Raw genomic sequence first — 18,194 nt, forward strand, 5'->3', positions numbered from 1 at the left:
ATGGAATTCATGAGTATGTGAATGGAAGTCTGGGTCTCTGTGTCTGTATCTGATTCTTGTAGCATGCATTGGCTCTTTTCTATCTGCTTGTTTTGTTCTACTCCAGTTCATTAACTTTCATTTTATTTTTATCCCATAGATGACTGTTTTCTACTGAGAGTCAGAAGAATGTAGAAACAGATGACTAGAGAGGCATAGAAGAATGGGGTAGTAGAGGGAAGGGAAATCATAATTCAAAAATATTGCAAGAGAAAGTCTAATTTTAAGAAAATAATTTTAAAAACATACTTTCTAGGGCCTGTCTGTCCCCTTTTCTCAAAGTCCTAAGTAGCTCCACATCAAAAGTTAATGAAAATATTTAAAACCCTTTCGAAGACACAGCAAATGATTTATTTACAGCCAATCTGGAACGGCCAATATGGGAGTGAAGCTTCTGTAGAGTTGCAGTAATGCAGTAGGAGAGTCTTTAAATGCTTTCAGATACATCAATCCACAGAGGTTCAGTGGGAGTTTCACATGATGGATGTTACAAGTTTTGAATGGGAAGGTATACATTTTCGATACTTCAGTTTTCATGAATCTCTTCAAGATCAAATTAAAAGTTCTATGGGATACAATCATGGCATAGGTATGTTCCTTTTAAATTTTCAAAATTAAACCAAGTAATACTAAAATATCATTAATAAATAGAACATAATGTATCCTAAGCCCATATCAACATGACAATTAAGAAATAGAAGTAAATGCATATTAGTGGATAAAAGCTGTTTCTAGAGAGGCACTATCCTATTTCTGTGACAATTTCACTTCGTTGTCAGATTTGTTGAGTCAAAATCTGATAATGAAGGCCTTGCTGTAAAGTACCATTCTCTCACTAAGGGACTCCCAAACCCTGTTGTATAGGGCACTAGCATTTCATTCAATCATCTGAAGCAACTTTTGCAATATCTTTATAACATTAAAATGACTGTACAGGACTTAGTATTCATTAATATATCTTATTCAAGCACAATACTTCTCATTTCATTCTTTGGTGTATCAAAATTCCAAATTCAATTTCATGTAAATTAGATAATGATGGTGTTGATGATGTTGATGATGGTGGTGGTGGTGTTGGTGTTGGTGGTGGTGGTGGTGGTAGTGGTGGTGGTGTAGTGGTGAAGATGATGAAGAAGAGGTCAAAAACGATCTGTTGGGACAGAGTACAAAGCACATACTATATTCAGTGTTTTTCCTTTCTTTAGTGTGACTAGGATCTACAGTGAGAAATAATCTATTGTCAGTGCTATGTTGGGAAGGAGAGGTTTAAGCTCATCAAAACCCCACAAAACACCAGAAGAGAAAGTAAAATTTGTCATGAGAAATTTATTTCTATTTTTAAAAGAAACCCTTGTCATAACCATAGCAATGAATCAATATAATTTTGTGAGGCAGCAAATTGCCTTTCATAGTTTAGCTAATTAATATAAAGTGATAATGTACAGAGTGCAATCCCTGGCTGTCAGAACCAAAGCCCATGGATTTTAGATCTTGTTGTCCTAGGATTTTAAAAATGAATGACATAATTGATGGCAATGTGCCACCCTAAAAGTCTTACCACATAAGTCACAGAGACACCATAATATATGCTGAGTATCAGGTTAGAACTTTTATATTCATAAGAATTTGGAGTTTCAAAGAGTAAAATTGTTGAGGTTAAGAACAGGACATTTTTCGATTTGGATTTCAATCTCTAGTGTGCAGTTTGGTTTTGGTGGATCATTATGCAGTGTTTCATTTTATTTTATTTGAACAGGTGATATAAGTTAACTGTACAGATTAATGAGCCTCAGTTTGATATTTCCATAATGCAGACAGCATTCACTGAACTAAGGTAACTAAATTTTTTCACTGAATTTTCTGCAACTTACAAAAAGTTAGGATACTCTATTCTATTTTTGAGAAAAATGACTTCCATAGGATATAGAAATCATTAATATATTTTCAGAATTTTTTTTATTTTAGAATTTTTATTTATTCCTCACACATGTATACAATGTACCTTGATCACACCGATCCTTAACTTGGTTCTACACTCTCTGGATACATTCCCTTTTCAGCTTCATGTTCTTTATGTTTTCCTGTTTTATTTTCTTTATAATCCATTGGTTCACTGAGTACTGCCTGCTTGGATCTTCCCTAATCCATTGTCTTAATTATGTACAGGACTTTGTCATATGACTGTAGATGCAGTGAGCCCATAGGTCCAATAACTGTGTGATGTCTAGATGGGACAATTTCATCTTCTCGTTCCTCAAATTCTGCCTTCTCCTTTTCTGCAATGTTTCCCTAGCCTTATACTCAGCTCCCTTCTTCTCACTTTCTTAGCACTTATACCAGTTACACAAACTACAGTAATTGCTGCACAGTACACCTACTCATTTCTCTGACCACAGCTCATAAAAGCAGTAATGTATGGACAAAAACAATAAGAATTGGAAGGCAGTTTGACAACATGGATATTTAGCAAAACAGGAATAGTAGAATCCTCTCTATGGCCATGTGAACCATGGGAAAAATGTGACCATGATTATAACATGACATCTGACTTTCCTTCTATAGAAGAGGCTTCAAAGTCAAACAAACAGCAGTTGGCCACTTTAATAAGATTTAGATAATTGTCTTCATACTTCTGAATTTTCAACTGGCACAATGATATCTATTTTCATCAATATCCATGCCAATGATATAATTTTGCTCTTTTGTTGGTTAAATAAAGGTCTAGTGCCTATATAATTTATTTTTCCAATTTTGTAACATGGATATTGTGAAGAGCTAGAAGGTAAAGACATTCATGGAATTAAAACTGGGGTAGACAGATTCCTTCAGGTAGATATTCCATAAGTGGTACTATTGGATCACAAATAATTTCAATTTTCAGGTTTATATTAATTTCTTTAATAACTATATTAAATTTTAGACCCAACAAACTTATACCAGGGTTCTTTGTTCCAGCAACACTATACAAACACTGTTATTTGTAATTGTACTTCAGCAATGATTTGTGGGTTTAGTATTTTTCATGTAATTTTTGATAATTACTGTGCCATTATTTTAAGCATTTATTCAAATATATAGCATATTTAATTGCATTACTTTATTTATGAAGCATAAGGTATTTTGTGTCTAAAAGATATGATCCATACGTCAGATAAAGAGCCAGTAAAGTTTTATTTTCTCCATTGATATTAACTTGGTATCTCTTAATGACACTCCATTGTGAGGATGTACCATATATCTGTGTCCATTCCTCTGTTGATGAGCATTTGATTTCTTTCCAGCTTCTGGCTATTATAAATAAGGCTGCTATGAACATAGTCGAGCATGTGTCTTTGTTAAATGTTGGGGCATCTTTTGGGTATATGGCCAAGAAAGGTGTAGCTGGGTCTTCAGATATCTCAATGTCCAATTTTCTGAGGAAACTCCACACTGATTTCCAGAATTGTTGTTCCAGTCTCCAATCCCACCAACAATAGAGGTGTGTTCATCTCTTTACACATCCTCGCAACATTTGCAGTCACCTGAGTTTTTGATCATATCCATTCTGAGTGGTGTGAGGTGAAATCTGAGGGTTGTTTTGATTTGCATTTCCCTTATGACTAAAGATTATACATTTCTTTAGCTATTTCCCTGCCATTCGATATTCTTCAGCTGTGAATTCTTTGTTTTGCTCTGAACCCCATTTTTCAATAGGGTTATTTTTCTCATACAGTCTAACTTCATGGTTTCTTTGTATATTTTGGATGTAAGTCCTCTATCTGTTGTAGGATAGGTAAAGATCTTTTTTCCAATCTGTTGGTTGCCGTTTTGTCCTAACAGCAGTGTCCTATGCCCTACAGAAGCTTTGCAGTTTTATGAGATCGCATTTGTCGATTCTTGATCTTAAGCATGAGTCTTTGGTGTTTTGTTCAGGAAATTATATTCAGTACCCATGTGTTCGAGATGCTTCCCCACGTTTTCTTCTATTGGTTTGAGTGTATCTGTGATGAAATGGATGTCTTTAATCCAGATGGACTTAAGCTTTCTACAGTGTAGTAACACTGGTTCGATCTGCATTCTTCTACATGCTGACCCCCAGTTGAATCAGCACCACTCTATAAACATGCTATCTTTTTTTTTCCATTGATGGTTTTGGCTCCTTTCTCACAAAATAAGTGACCATGGGTGTATGGGTTGATTTTTGGGTCTTCAATTCTATTCCACTGGTTTATTTGCCTACCTATGTTTTAATGCCATACAGTTTTTATCACTGTTGCTCTGTAATACTGCTCGAGTTCATGGATAGTGGTTCCCAGGGAAGTAATTTTATTTTTGAGGACAGTTTTAGCTATTCTGTGTTTTTTCTTTTTCCAGATGAATTTATTAACTTTTCTCTCTAACTCTATGAAGAATTGGATTGGAATTTTGATGGGGATTGGAAAGAATCTGTAGGTTGCTTTTGGTATAATGGTCATTTTTACTGTATTATTTCTGCCAGTCCATGGACATGGGAGATCTTTCCACCTTCTGAAGTATGCTTCAGTTTGTTCAGAGACTTGAGGTTCTGCTCATATGCTTATATCTTTTACTTGCTTGTATAAAGTAACCCTGAGATATTTTATATTATTTGGGGGGTATTGTGAAGGGTGTCATATCCCTAGTTTCTGTCTCTGCTTGCTTAGCTTTTCTGCAGAGTTATTTTTATACCCAGCCACTTTGCTGAAATTTTTTATCAGGCTTATTAATTCTCTTGTGGACTTTTTGAGGTCACTAAGTATACTATCATATCAACTACAAACAGTACTATTTTGACTTCTTTTTTTCCGGTCTATATCCCTTTGACCCCCTTCAGTGTCTACTTGCTCTGGCTAAGATGTCTAGAACTATATTGAATAAGTTGTGAGAGAGTGGGCAGCCTTGTCTAGTCCCTGATTTCAGTGTGATTGTTTTAAGTTTCTCTCTACTTAGTTTAATGTTAGCTATGAATTAGCTGTATATGTTTAGGTATGGGCCTTAAATTCCTGTACTTTCCAGGTCTTTTGTCATGATGGGTGTTGAATTTTGTCAAATGCATTCTCAGCATCTAATGAAAGGATCATTGGGTTTTTATCTTTGAGTGTGATTATATAATGGATTAGGTTGAACATTTCCACATACAAAACCATCCCTGCATGCCTGGGATAAAACCGACTTGATCATGAGGGATGATTGTTTTGATGTGTTCTTTGACTTTTTTTGCAAGTCTTTTATCGAGTATTTTTGCATCGATATTCATAAGGGAAAATGGACTGAAGTTCTCTTTTTTTGTTGGGTCATTTTGTGGCTTAGGAATTAGAGTAATTGTGGCTTCACAAAAGGAATTCAGTAGTGCTCCATCTGTTTCAATTTTGTGGAATAGTTTGGACAGTATTGCTATGAAAATTTCTATGAATTCTGGATAGATTTTTGCACAAAACCCATCTGATCCTTGACTCTTTTTGTTAGGGAGGTTTTTAATGATTGGTTGTATTTCCTTAGCAGTTATTGGTTGTTTAAACATTTTTTCTGTTCCTGACTTAGCTTTGGTACCTGGCATTACTCTAGAATATTGTCATTTTTCTCCAAATGTTCAAGTTTTGTTGATTATAGGCTTTTGTAGGATGATCTGATGACTTTTTTAATTTTCTCTGATTCTGTTTTTATGTCTCCCTTTTCAATTCTTTTTTTGTTAATTTGGGCACACTCTGTGTGCCCTCTTGTTAGTCTGGCTAAGGGTTTATGTATCCTGTTGATTTTCTCAAAGAACCAGCTTTTGGTTCTGTTCATTCTTTGTATAGTCCATTTTGTTCTACTTGGTTGATTTTAGCCATAAGTTTGATTATTTCCTGCCTTCTACTATTCCTGGGTGTATTTGCTTCTTTTTGTTCTAGAGATTTTAGGTGTGCTCTCAAGCTGGTGACATATGCTCTCTCCTGTTTCTTTATGCAGACACTCACAGCTATGAGTTTTCCTTTTAGCACAGCTTTCATTTTATCTCAAAAATTTGGGTATATTGTACCTTCATTTTCATTACATTCTATGAAATCTTTAGTTTCTTTCTTCATTTCTTCCTTGACAAAGTTATCATTGAGTAGAGCATTGTTCAACTTCCATGTTTATGTGAGTAGTTCTTTCCTAACTGTTATTGAAGAAGAGCCTTAGCCCATGGAGGTCTGATAGGGTGCATTGGATTATTTCTATTTTTCTGTATCCTTTGAGGCTTGCTTTATGACTGATTATATGATCAATTTTGGAGAAAGTGCCATGAAGTGGTGAGAAGAAGTTGTCCTTTTGTTTTCTGATAGAATATTGTAAATATCTGTTAAGTCCATTTGGTTTATAACTTCTGTTAGTCTGTATATGTCTCTGTTTAATTTCTGTTTCTGTTATCTGTCTAGTGATGGGAGTAGTGAGATTAAATCTCCTGGATTATTATTTTCGGTGCAATATGTTTTTTTGAGGTTTAGTAAGGTTTCTTTCATGTATTTGGAGCATAGATATTTATAATTTCTAGTTCATCTTGGTGGATTTTTGCTTTGATGAATATGAGATGTCCTTCCTTAAGCTTTTTGATCTCTTTTGGTTGAAAGCGATTCTATATGATTTTAGAATGGCTACTCAAGCTTGATTCTTCAGACCATTTGCTTGGAATTTATTTTTCCAGCATTTTATGCTGAGGAAGTGTCTGTCTTTGTCTCTGAAGTGTGCTTCCTGTAGTTCAAAATGCTGGATCCTCATTGTGTATCCAGTTTGTCAGTCTGTGTCTTTTCTGTGGGGAATTGAGTCCATTGAAGTTGAGAGATATTAATGAATAGTGATGGCCACTTTGTCTTAATTACAAAAATGGTGGTTACTTTAGGATTGTGTGGTTCTCTTTGATTTGTTGTGAAAATTAATTCTTGCTCTATTTATGATTTTACTTGCCTCCTTGTGTTGGGGCATGCCAGTGAGTGTCCTTTGTATTACTGGATATGTAGAAAAATATTGTGTAAATTTGGTTTTGTCATTGAATATCTTGGTTTCTTCATCTATTTTAATTGAGAGTTTTGCTGGATACAGTTGCCTGGGCTGTCGTTTGTGTTCTCTTAGTGTCTTTATGTCATCTGTCCAGGATCTTCTGGCTTTCATAGTCTCTGGTGAGAATTCTGGTGTAATTCTTATAGATTTGCCTTTATATGTAATTTAATCTTCCCCTTACTGCCTTTAATATTTTTATTTGTTTTGTGCATTTGGTGCTTTGACTATTATGGGATGGGAGGATATCATTTTCTGGTCCAATCTATTTGGAGTTCTGTAGGCTTTGTGTATGTTTATGGGCATTTCTTTCTTTAGATTAGGGAAGATTTCTTCCTTAATTTTTTTGGAGGTATTACTGTCCATTGACGTTGGCAGTCTTCACTCTCTTCTGTACCTGTTATCTTTAGGTTTGATCTTCTCATTGTGTCCTGGATTTCCTGTATGTTTTGGGCTAGGAGCTTTTTCTGTTTTACATTATCTTTCACAGTTGTCTCAATGTTTTCTATGGAAACTTCTGCTCACTAGATTATGTCTTCTATCTCTTTTATCCTGTTGGTGATTCTCACATCTATGACTCCTGGTCTCTTTCCTAGGTTTTCCAACTCCAGGGTTGTCTTCCTTTGTGATTTCTTTATTGTTTCTATTTCCATTTTTAACTCCTGGATGCTTTTATTCATTTCCTTCTCCTTTTTTGTTGTTTTTCCAGTAGTTCTTTAAGGTATTTGTGTTCCTTCTTTTTGGGATTCCACCTGTTTACTTCTGTATTTTCTGTTATCCTGTATTCTCTTAAGGGAGTTATTTATGACCTTCTTAAAATCCTCCATCGTCATGATAAAATGTGAACTTAAATCTAGATCTTGCTTTTCTGGTGTGTTTAGATATCCAGTGTTTGCTTTGGTGGGAGATTTGGGCTCTGATGAACCCAAGTAGTCTTGATTTATGTTGTTTGATTTCCTGTGCTTCCCTCTAGCCATCAGGTTGTCTTTGGAATTTGCTTGTCTTGCTTTTTCTGTCAGTGGCTTGACCGTCCTGTAGGTTCATGTGTCAGGACTGCTGTAGACCTGTTTTACTTGTTTTTTTTTCCCCAGTCATGGGAACAGAGTATTCTGCTCACATGCGTCCAATTGCTCCTGTGTACTGGCTTTCATCTCTCCCTGTGGGCAGGAGCCAGAAAGAACTTCCCATACTTCTCCTAGGTTCTTCTGTGGGGGTAGATGACACAGAAGGCCCAAGGTGTTTTCCTCTTTAGTCAGGAATCTGGGCAGAAAGTAGTCTCCTCTGGTTTCTCAGGAGTTTCTGCTCCTCTGAAGATCTAGTTCACCCATCCTCAGGATTTGTGAGCAGGGAGGTGTTTGACCAGTTCACAGTCTAGAACGGCTCCTGCAGTTTTACTCCTCCTATATTCCTGGGTCCAGAGGCACTATGGAGTTTTTTCTAGGGCCAGAGATGAGAGTATGGGTGGGCAGACATGGCAGTCTCTGTGCCTTCTAGGCTCAGTATTGCCCACACTCCTGGGTGTTCATCTCTCTCCCACAGTGTTTAGGAGCAGGGAGCTCTGGCCTGGGATCAGCAAGGTTCAGGAGCTTGCTAGTAACTGGAAGTGCCTGGTACCAGAGATGTTGTTTCTTTGCTTGTCCTGAGTCCACCACTCAGGTCACTTAGAGGAAAAAAGTTGGATTCACTTCTGGTCTGAGGCCTGAAGTGGCTTCTCAGGCTGACTTTCAGCTCACTATGAGAGCCTCAGCGAGAAAGGTCCTGCCCCTACTGCACGTAGGTCCCTATGCGCAGGATGCCCAGATGGAGCTAGGTGGTTTTTTTTTTTCTTTTTTCTTTTTTTTGAGTCAGGAATGTGAGCAGAGTTCTCAGGAGTTTCTGCCTCTCAGACAGTCTAAGTCTTCCCCACCCCACATGAGAATTGGTAGTAGGTGCAGTTTGGATTACAGGGCTCCTTCAGCTTAACTGCTCCTATATTCATGTGTCCAGAGGCATTATGCAGTTTCTTCTTGGGCTAGGGATGTGGGCACAGGTGGGCAGAAGTGTCAATCTTTCCTTCCCTGAGGTCTCAGTATTGCCAGCTTGTAAAAATACAAGACTGATTTCCAGAATGGATATACCAACTTGCAATCTGACCAAAAAAGGAGGAGAGTTCCTCTTTCTCCACCTCCTTTTCAGAATCTGTTGTGAATTTCTTATCTTACCATTCTGAGTGGTGTGCTGTGTAACCTCAGAATTTGTTGATTTGCATTTACCTGATGGCTAAGGATGTTGATATTCCTCAGTAGAGAATTATTTGTTTAGTGCTATTCACCATTTTTGAAAGGACTATTTGATATTCTGGAGTCTAACTCCTTGAGACTTTTATAGATAGATTTTAGCCCTCTATCAGATGGAAGCTTGGCAAAGATCTTTTCTTAACCTATTTTATTACCTTTTTCCAAATTCCAGTGCCCTATGATTTTCAAAAGCTTTATGAAGTCCCATTTGTCAATTCTCGATCTTGGAGCAAAGACATTGGTGTTATGTTCAGTAAATTTCCCCACTTTTTCTTCTATTAGTTTTAGATTATATGTTTCTTGTGGAGATACTTGATCCACTTCGACTTGATCTTTGTACAGGGTGATAAGAATTGTTTGATTTCCATTCTTCTACATGCTAACCTCCAGTCGAATGAGAACCGTTTGTGGACAATTTTATCGTTCCATTGGTTGGTTTCGGTTCATTGTCAAATATCAAGTGGCCATAGGTGTGTGCCTTCATTTCTGGGCCTTCAATTATATTACATTGATCTACCTGACTGTCCCTTTACCATTCCGTTCAATTTTTATCATTATTGTTCTGTAATACAGCTTGAAGTCATCAACAGTGATTACCCCAGAAGTTCTTATATTGTTGAAGAACTTTTTCTCTATCATGGGGTTCTTGTTATTCCAACTGAATTTTCAAATTGCTCCTTCTAACTCTGTGAAGAATTGAGTTGGAATTTTGATGGTGATTGCCTTGAATCTGTTGATAACTTTTGGCAAGATGGCCACTTTTATAATATTAACCCTGCACATGCAAGAGCATGGGAATTTTTCCATCTTCTGAGATCTTCTTCAAAATTTTTCTTCAGAGACTTGAAATTCCTGTCCTACAGAGCTTTCACTTGCTTGTTTAGAGTCAAGATGAGGTATTTTTTATTATTTGTGACTATTTTGAAGGCTGTCATTTCCTTATTTTCTCCTCAAACTGTTTATCCTTGAAATAGAATGCTATTGATTTGTTTGAGTTAAGTTTACATCCAGCCACTTTGCTGAAGTTGTTTATCAGATGAACGAGTACCCTGGTGGAATTTTGGGGTCTAAAATATAAAATCACATCATCTTAAATCATGATATTTTAAGTTCTTGCTTTCTAAATTTTTCCGTTTTCCTACATGTTTTTGTCTAATTTTTGTGGATACGACTTCCAGTACTATATTGATGGGGTAAGTAGATATTGGGCAAAATTTTCTAGTTCGTGATATTTGTGGTAGTGCTTCAAGTCTCTCTTCAGTAAGTTTGTTGTTGGCAACTTTTTTTTATGTATTTTCTATTACTATGTTTAAGTATGGGCATTGAATTCCTAATATTTTCCAAGACAATTAACATGAAGAAATATTGATTTTTCAAAATATTTTATCAGCATCTATAAAGATGATCATTTATTTCCCCCCCAGGAGCTTATTTACATAATTGATTCTTCTATGTCCTGAAATCCAGTTGAACCATAATTTCTTGAAAATTCTGTCTTTTTTCCATTTCATAATTTTAGCACCTTTGTCAAAGACAAAGTGACCATAGGTGTGTGCATTCATTTCTGCATCTTCAGGCTAGTGATCATTTCTTTGTCCCACAGAGTTCCCAAAGGAGTTTCAAATGTTCATTCCCTATCCTACAGGTCTCCAGTCTTTGCACTTATCCTCCAAATGTGGTGAAGAAGACAACTCTGGTCAAGGGGAGGTACAACAGGCCCCATAATACAAAGAGGATTGCAAAACTTCCTATCTTAAAGGTAATCTCAGTGATTTCTCATAATCCACAAATGGATTAAGTCCTGCCCCCTCTCCACACGAAACTGTATTACCTTCACCAGCTGCCAAAGCAGGGCAGAGAGCTATGTCCACTCACGAAGACAGTCAAATGTGTCCCCCATCTCCACCAAAGTGCGTTATGCAATCTGCTTTGGGTAAAATGAGTTTGAAACCTGATTCTGCTGACAAAGGGGATTTCAGAACTTCCCTATTAAACCTAGAGGACCTTCCAAGTCCTCCACTATTAAAAAATGTGCTTAAATCATCACTTATGTTCCAAGGGGGACAAAATACAGTCACAAATCCCCAAGTGAACCTCATAACACACATACCAGCCATGGCAGAGACAAAATTTTCTGCATGTACACCTTTAGATCAAGGACCATTGCCAGCTTCAGAAGGGGCTCTTGAGAGTTCTATACCCAAGGAAGATGTGGTAGAAAATTCTGAGTCCACCCAAGGGACTCTTGTGCATTCTGTACATAAAAAATATGATTAGCACACTCTCCATCTCCCCCAGTACATCCAATGTCCCTATACAGAACATTACTCAAATATCCTCTAAAATTGAAAAGGACCCTCTTGACTTGTCATCAGGCCCAAAACGAGACAAGTTTATCTAAACACACAGTCAATGAGCCATGCACTGTCCATATTTATACAATGTACAGAGAAGATAAAACACCCCCTACCTCGTCAGAGAACTCTAGGTCATTCTGTCCTGAAAGGAGAGGCTCCAAAATTTTCCACATATACATCAGAGATGCTAGAATTTCCCAAAACTGAGCAGGATTTTCTGAGTAGTACTCTACCTCATAAAGAGATTGTGGGACAAGAAACATCTACAAAAGGATATCTACCCACAGCCACATCTTTAGAAATGACTTGTGGATGTGACAAAATAAAAAAAAAGATGTTGTAGGACATTTTCTATCTTAGAGAAGGTTATGGATTCAACCATATGTTAACGAGGAGTGGGGGAACATGATATGCAAACACCAGTGTCTGCAGCATCCTTGATAACTGAGGAAAGGGATTCCTTCTTTTCCATTTGGGCAAAAGAATGCATACAACCTCTCCAAACTTCACAGGGGGCTATAGGACCTTCCTTATCTCCTCAAGATCAGCCATCTTCCCCAAATACAGAAGATGCTACACACTCTTTCAAATATGAACAAGGGGTTTCCAGTCCTTCTTTATACCCACAAGCTGGCCCAGAACATCTGCAAAATACATCAAAGACTTTGGATTTTACCTTATATTCTGAAGGGGCCTTGGAACCTGTTTTGCCTATCAAGCAGGCTATGGAACCTGACACTTCTACACGAAAGTCTGTTTCCACTTCTCCAGCAGAAGAAATTTTTTTTGGAACTTTCTCAATTACACAACAATATCTAGAAACATCGTTATCTGCTCATGAGGCTCTCAGCCCTCTCACATATGTCCATGATGGTCTAGGAGAGGTCACATCTTCTGAGGTCGCTCTAATACCTATACCACATTCTGACGTCACAGTCAGTATTTCTACACGTATACACGGTACATTAAGACCTTCCTCATCTGAGAAGGATGTCTTAGGATCTACTGCATCTCAACAGCTTGCTTTACAACTATCCCCATCTACCCAAGTAGATTTATTTCACATGTCCACTCTGGGGAGAAATGGTCACCATTCTCCCTCTACCAAAATGGACCTCAGGAATCCAGTTTCTAGAAACAAAGGGTTAAGATTTGACCCTTCTGATGGAGTCTTGAGAAATTTCTCCTCGAACGAAGACAGTTTCAACCTTACCCCTTCTGCCAAAAGGTATCCTTTGCCATCTTATGCTGCCAAAAAGAAACCAAAAGGTACAACTATTCCTCAGGAGAGTCGCACAAATTCTCCATATGTCCAAAGGGCCTTGTAATTTTCCAAAAATGATGAAGGAATTGTGGAAAGTTGCCAATCCTTACAAGGGCATGCTAGATATTCCATATTGTCCCAAAATGCTCAAGTACCTCCTCCTTCTAACAAAAAGGCATGTTCACTGTCTGCCCTAGGATTTCAGGGAATTTCATCACCCCTCTCTAGGGTTACAGAAACTGTTCTCCGTCCTCAAAGTAATTTGTCATTGTGAAAATTAGACTTCAAAAATACAAAAACGTTTTTTATACTTCCAAAGTTCTGATGGAAACTCCACATCGAAAAAAACTCATTTATACCTTGTGCCATTAGCCCAAGTGTATCAGAAAAATTCCATGTCTTCTAAAGCATCAAAAAAATCAATCTGTTTCTAGCACTCTTCCTGGGAAACATTTACCATCAGCCATAGAATCCCCAGGATAATCAAAATCTAAAAAAGGAGTATCTAGAATATTTATCATCTGCCCAAAGGTCTTTAAGATGTTCAGCAACTTCTCCATTAGCTTGGTTAACCCATAGAACAAAAGAACAAAAGCCATCTTCCCAGGGTGTTTTCCCAAGAACCACATAGTTTTTCTTTTCTTTATGCCAAGATATAATGCCAGCTTCCTTCTCCCCATCTCTATTCTCTTGACCCTCTTTCTTCTCCCTCCCAAATGGCTGTTTACTCTGAATTAGAGGCCAATTAGTAAACCCTAGAGTTACTGAAGGAATATCTGAGAGGCAGTCGCTTTGAGGACAACTCTACAAACATCACAGAACCTGCTAGGGCTATCCAGGATACAAGAATATTTCAGGCAGGACCGAATGATGATGTCACTGAGAACTTCCATGGCCTACATGCTAAACAGCTTTCCTTACATTGACCAATTTCTAGGGTGTCCTTTCCATGAGTGTCTCCTGTGACACAGTGGAAACCTTTACATACTACATCTCTCCAATGCTAAGTACTTCGATTGTTTCATTAGGGGTTACATTCTCTGAATGGAGAAAGTTAGTTAGGGGCTTAGCATGGGAAGAAAAGATCTAGGAACATGGAGTGGAGGAGATTCTTCTGGATAATAATTTTATTCCCAGGTCCATTCCTGTGACATACACTTCAATTCCCTAGGTTTTCTCTGTATCTCCAAGCAAGTATTTTCCCTACAGACCTTCAAATGAATAAATATTGTATTAATTATTTTGTCTGCATTCCTTGAGAGGGGACGTTATATATATTCCTGAATGTGTACTCAAAAATTCAGTTTTCCAATTAAATTTTTTGCAATGATTTTGTCTACAAAGGGGGCACAGCAATAGAGTGAGTATAACAGTGTAAATACTGTGTACCTTCCTCAAATGATAAACTCCCAAATCCTTATTTTATCCAAACATTACCAGACATCATTAAAGCAAAGGACAGCATGGACTATAATATTCGGTTCTCTTGTCCCATTTGATATCAGTTCTGCATTATCTACCTTACTGGATTCCCATGACGAGACTTGAGGGTTTTGGATGTTTTACCCTGATTCTTTCCTCAGGCCAAACATAAGATTCAGGAGGATGTGCAGGATGAGGAATAGAGTGTGGTCCAGTGAAACCTCAGCTTCATTAGGTTAATAAGAACAGGAGAGAATCTATTTGGCACTGTCATTTGTGGATTCTACCTTCTGGATCTTGTATCCCAGAATCCATGTTAAAATGCCATCTAAATTCATAGCTATATCATATATATATATATATATATATATATATATATATATATATATGTGTGTGTGTGTGTGTTTGTGTGTCTGTGTGTGTATATAGATGATATATATATATGATTTATAGACATACAGATATATAGATATATAGATATACGGATATAGATTTATAGATATATAGATATACAGATATATAGATATATAGATATACAGATATATAGATATATAGATATACAGATATATAGATATACAGATTATAGATATGGATATAGATAGAGATAGAGATAGATATATTAGCCAGTAAAATTAGATAAGATGGATGAATCTTATTATTGCATGATTAGAAGAAACGGATATAGGTCTATCCTGAGAGACACAGTTACAGCATGTCAAATACAGAAGTGAATGGTAGTGGCCAACCAGTGAACTGAAAACCGATCTCTTGTTGGTAGATTTTGAGAATGGTTACAAGAGCTGAAGGAGCTTTTAATCCTATAAGGAAAAACATGCCATCAAACCAGAGTTTTCTGGTAGTATACAAATATTCAAAGATTGTACATGGATAGACCTATGGCTCCCACTTCATATGTAGCAGAGAATGGTCTTGTTGGTCACCAATGGAATGAGATGCCCTTGGTCTAAACTAGGTATTATTACCAATTCAATGGAATGTCAAAGAGCAATAAGAGGGATTATACAAGAAGGGCATGGGGACCGGTTAGGGATCTCATGGAAAGCAATCTGGGAAAGGAAAATATTTGAAATGTAAATATGGAAAATCAAATTAAAAAAGCAAAAAAAAATCTTGCTAAAAATAATAAATATTAACTAAGTTAAAAATAAGAAAACTGCCATCGAATCATACATATTGAATGAGAAATCTAAAGGGTCACAATCAGGCAATGGCTGTCAGAGTAATCCTAGCGAAAAGACTGATATGATGAAATATAAACACATCTCACTCCCAAATCCCAGTATCAAACACAAACTGCTCTATAGGTATTCAAATAATCAAGGAGATTCCTCTGAGCTGAGGACACATTAATTGTCTTTCACTTCTTCCTTAGGACCCTTTTCTTTTGGGCAAAAAAAGAAAAGGCATGAGCTGTAAGGAAAAAGACAGTGCCCTCCCCTACACCTGGCTTTTTTGATAAATATATTAATGATATAAACTCTCTGACTTAAAGGAACCATTAGAAGGAGAGAAGTCCAGTTAGTTTTGACAGGTTCCGAGCCCCTGAACCCATGTGTGGAAGGGTCAGATCAATTGTATTTCTTCAACGTACCTACTCAACTCCTAGCAAAGAGTCAGTGAGATTTCCCGGGGTCAACATATTTCTTCCTTTGTTTTATACCAAGAAAGAAGACCATCTTTGTTCTCCCCATCTCTGAGCTTTTCATATTCTTTGTTCTCACTCCCAAATTGATATTTCCTCTGAACTACAGGAGAATTAGTAAACCTTATAGTCACTGAAGGAATATCCAAGAGGCATTTGCAGACACTTGTGACATCACAGGAGAAGCTAGGGCTCTCCAGGATACAAGAGATTTTTCATGGAGGGCCTAATGATGAATGTCTCTGAGAACTGCCCTGGCCTACCTGTAAACAGCTTTCTTTACATTGACCAGTTTCAAGAGTGCCTTTCCAGGTATGTCTCCCGTGACATAGGGGAAACCTTTATGTACTCCAATTCTCTAAAGCTAGGGTCTTCTCTTTGCTTCGACAGTGGTTACATGCTCTGAATGGAGAAAGTTAGTCAGGGTCCTGACATGGGTAGTAATGATGTAGGAACTTGGGAGTGTAGGAGATTCTTCTGGATAATATTTTTATTCCCATGTCCATTCCTGTGACATACAGTTCCATTTTCTAGGTTTTCTCTATTTATAATGGCCAGTATTTTCGCTATAGACCTTTAGGTGAATGAATATTGTATTTCACTTTCTTATTGTACATTCCTTGATAGGGGACTTTATAAATATTTCTGAATGTGTACTCTAAATTACTGTTTTCCAATTCCATTTTCTGCTATGATATTGGAAACAAATGTGGCCCGGCTATAGAGTGAGTATAATAGTGTGAATACTGTGTACTTACTTCAAATGATAAACTCCCAAATCCTTATTTTATCCAAAGATATCCATACATCAATAAAGCAAAGGACCACATGGACTATACATTTCGGTTCTCTAATCAAATTTGATAACTGTACTACATTATGTACCTTCCTGTGGTCCCATGGCCAGCCTTGAAAGTTTTAGATGTGTTACCATGATTCTTTTAAAGGCCAAATAAAAGAAACAGGGGTATGGGCAGGAAAAGGAAGGCCTGAGGGACAGTGAAACCTCAACTTCAATACCTTCATAAGTATAGGAGTGAATCTATTAGACATTGACATTAGTAATTTCTACAATTTCTACATTCTTTACATAGTTGCACAGAATCCATGTTGACATTCCACCTAACCACCATATATATATATATATATATATATATATATATATATATATATTTTTTTTTCTTTTCAGACACCAAAACTAGATAAGAGTGATGAAGCTAAGTAGTGCTATTGCTATTGGCCAGGAAACTGATATACACATGTCCTGAGAGAAACAGCTAGAGCATTTCAAATAAAGAATAGAATGCTAGTGGCAAACAGGTGAACTGAAATGGACCTCTTGTTGGTAGATTCTGAGAACGAATAACAAGAGCTGAAGGAGCTTTCAACACCGAAAGAAAAAAATGCTAATGAACCAGAGCTTTCTGGTACTAAACCAATATTCAAAATCTGTACTTGGACAGACCTATGAATCCAACTGCATATGTAGCAGAGGATGGCTTTTTGGGCACCAATAGAAGTAGAAGGCCTTGGTCCTTCCCTTGGTTTGACTCACAGTTAAAATAAATGTGAAAGGACAGTAAAGTAGTTTATAGAAGAACAGGAGAGGGACCAGTTAGGTATCTTATGGTAGTAAACTCTTGAAATAAATAATATTTTAAATGTAAATGTACATATTTATTTGTTTAAAAAAACAAATAAAATTTGTAAAAATAAAAAAAAATATAAGAAATAAATGAAAAGAAAACTGACAGCTAAACACAAACACAGATGTTGACTCAGAAATCTAATGGATCACTGTCAGGGTATGGTAGTTACAGATATAATAGTGGAAAGACTAGGATGGTGAAGACTCAACTAGAAACACTTCTCTCTCCCAGATATCTGTATCAGACACAAACTGCACAATAGATATCTAAAGCATGGAGGAGTTTACTCTGAGCTAGGCACACAATACTTGTCCTTCCTTTCTTCCTTAGGTCCTTTCTCTTCTTGTCAAAAAGAATTAAGGCCATATGCTCTCAGGAAAACCACTGTGCCCTTCCCATCACTTGGCTTTTGATATATATGAATGATATAAACTCTCTGATTTCCAGGACCCATAAGAACAGGGAAGTCCAGATGCTTCTGAGAGGACCCCAAATCCTGATTCCCATTTGTGG

General features: G+C 37.0%; 2 long non-coding RNA genes across 2 annotated transcripts in view; one reads left to right on the forward strand and one right to left on the reverse strand.

Annotated features, from left to right (window-relative positions):
- Positions 1-367: 367 nt before the first annotated feature.
- LOC134484779 (uncharacterized) lies at positions 368-17,150 on the reverse strand. The gene is made up of 2 exons (XR_010062565.1): positions 15,982-17,150; positions 368-604 (listed from the first exon to the last, which is right to left on the reverse strand). It is a non-coding gene; the product is annotated as an uncharacterized LOC134484779 (long non-coding RNA).
- Positions 16,251-18,194, forward strand: part of LOC134484776 (uncharacterized) — a 92,151-nt gene continuing 90,207 nt past the window's right edge. The window contains exon 1 of the long non-coding RNA XR_010062562.1: positions 16,251-16,344. This is a non-coding gene — a long non-coding RNA (uncharacterized LOC134484776). The remainder of the gene's footprint in view (positions 16,345-18,194) is intronic.

The sequence above is a fragment of the Rattus norvegicus genome (assembly GCF_036323735.1).
Source record: "Rattus norvegicus strain BN/NHsdMcwi chromosome Y unlocalized genomic scaffold, GRCr8 chrY_unlocalized_7, whole genome shotgun sequence".
NCBI classification, from domain to species: domain Eukaryota; kingdom Metazoa; phylum Chordata; class Mammalia; order Rodentia; family Muridae; genus Rattus; species Rattus norvegicus.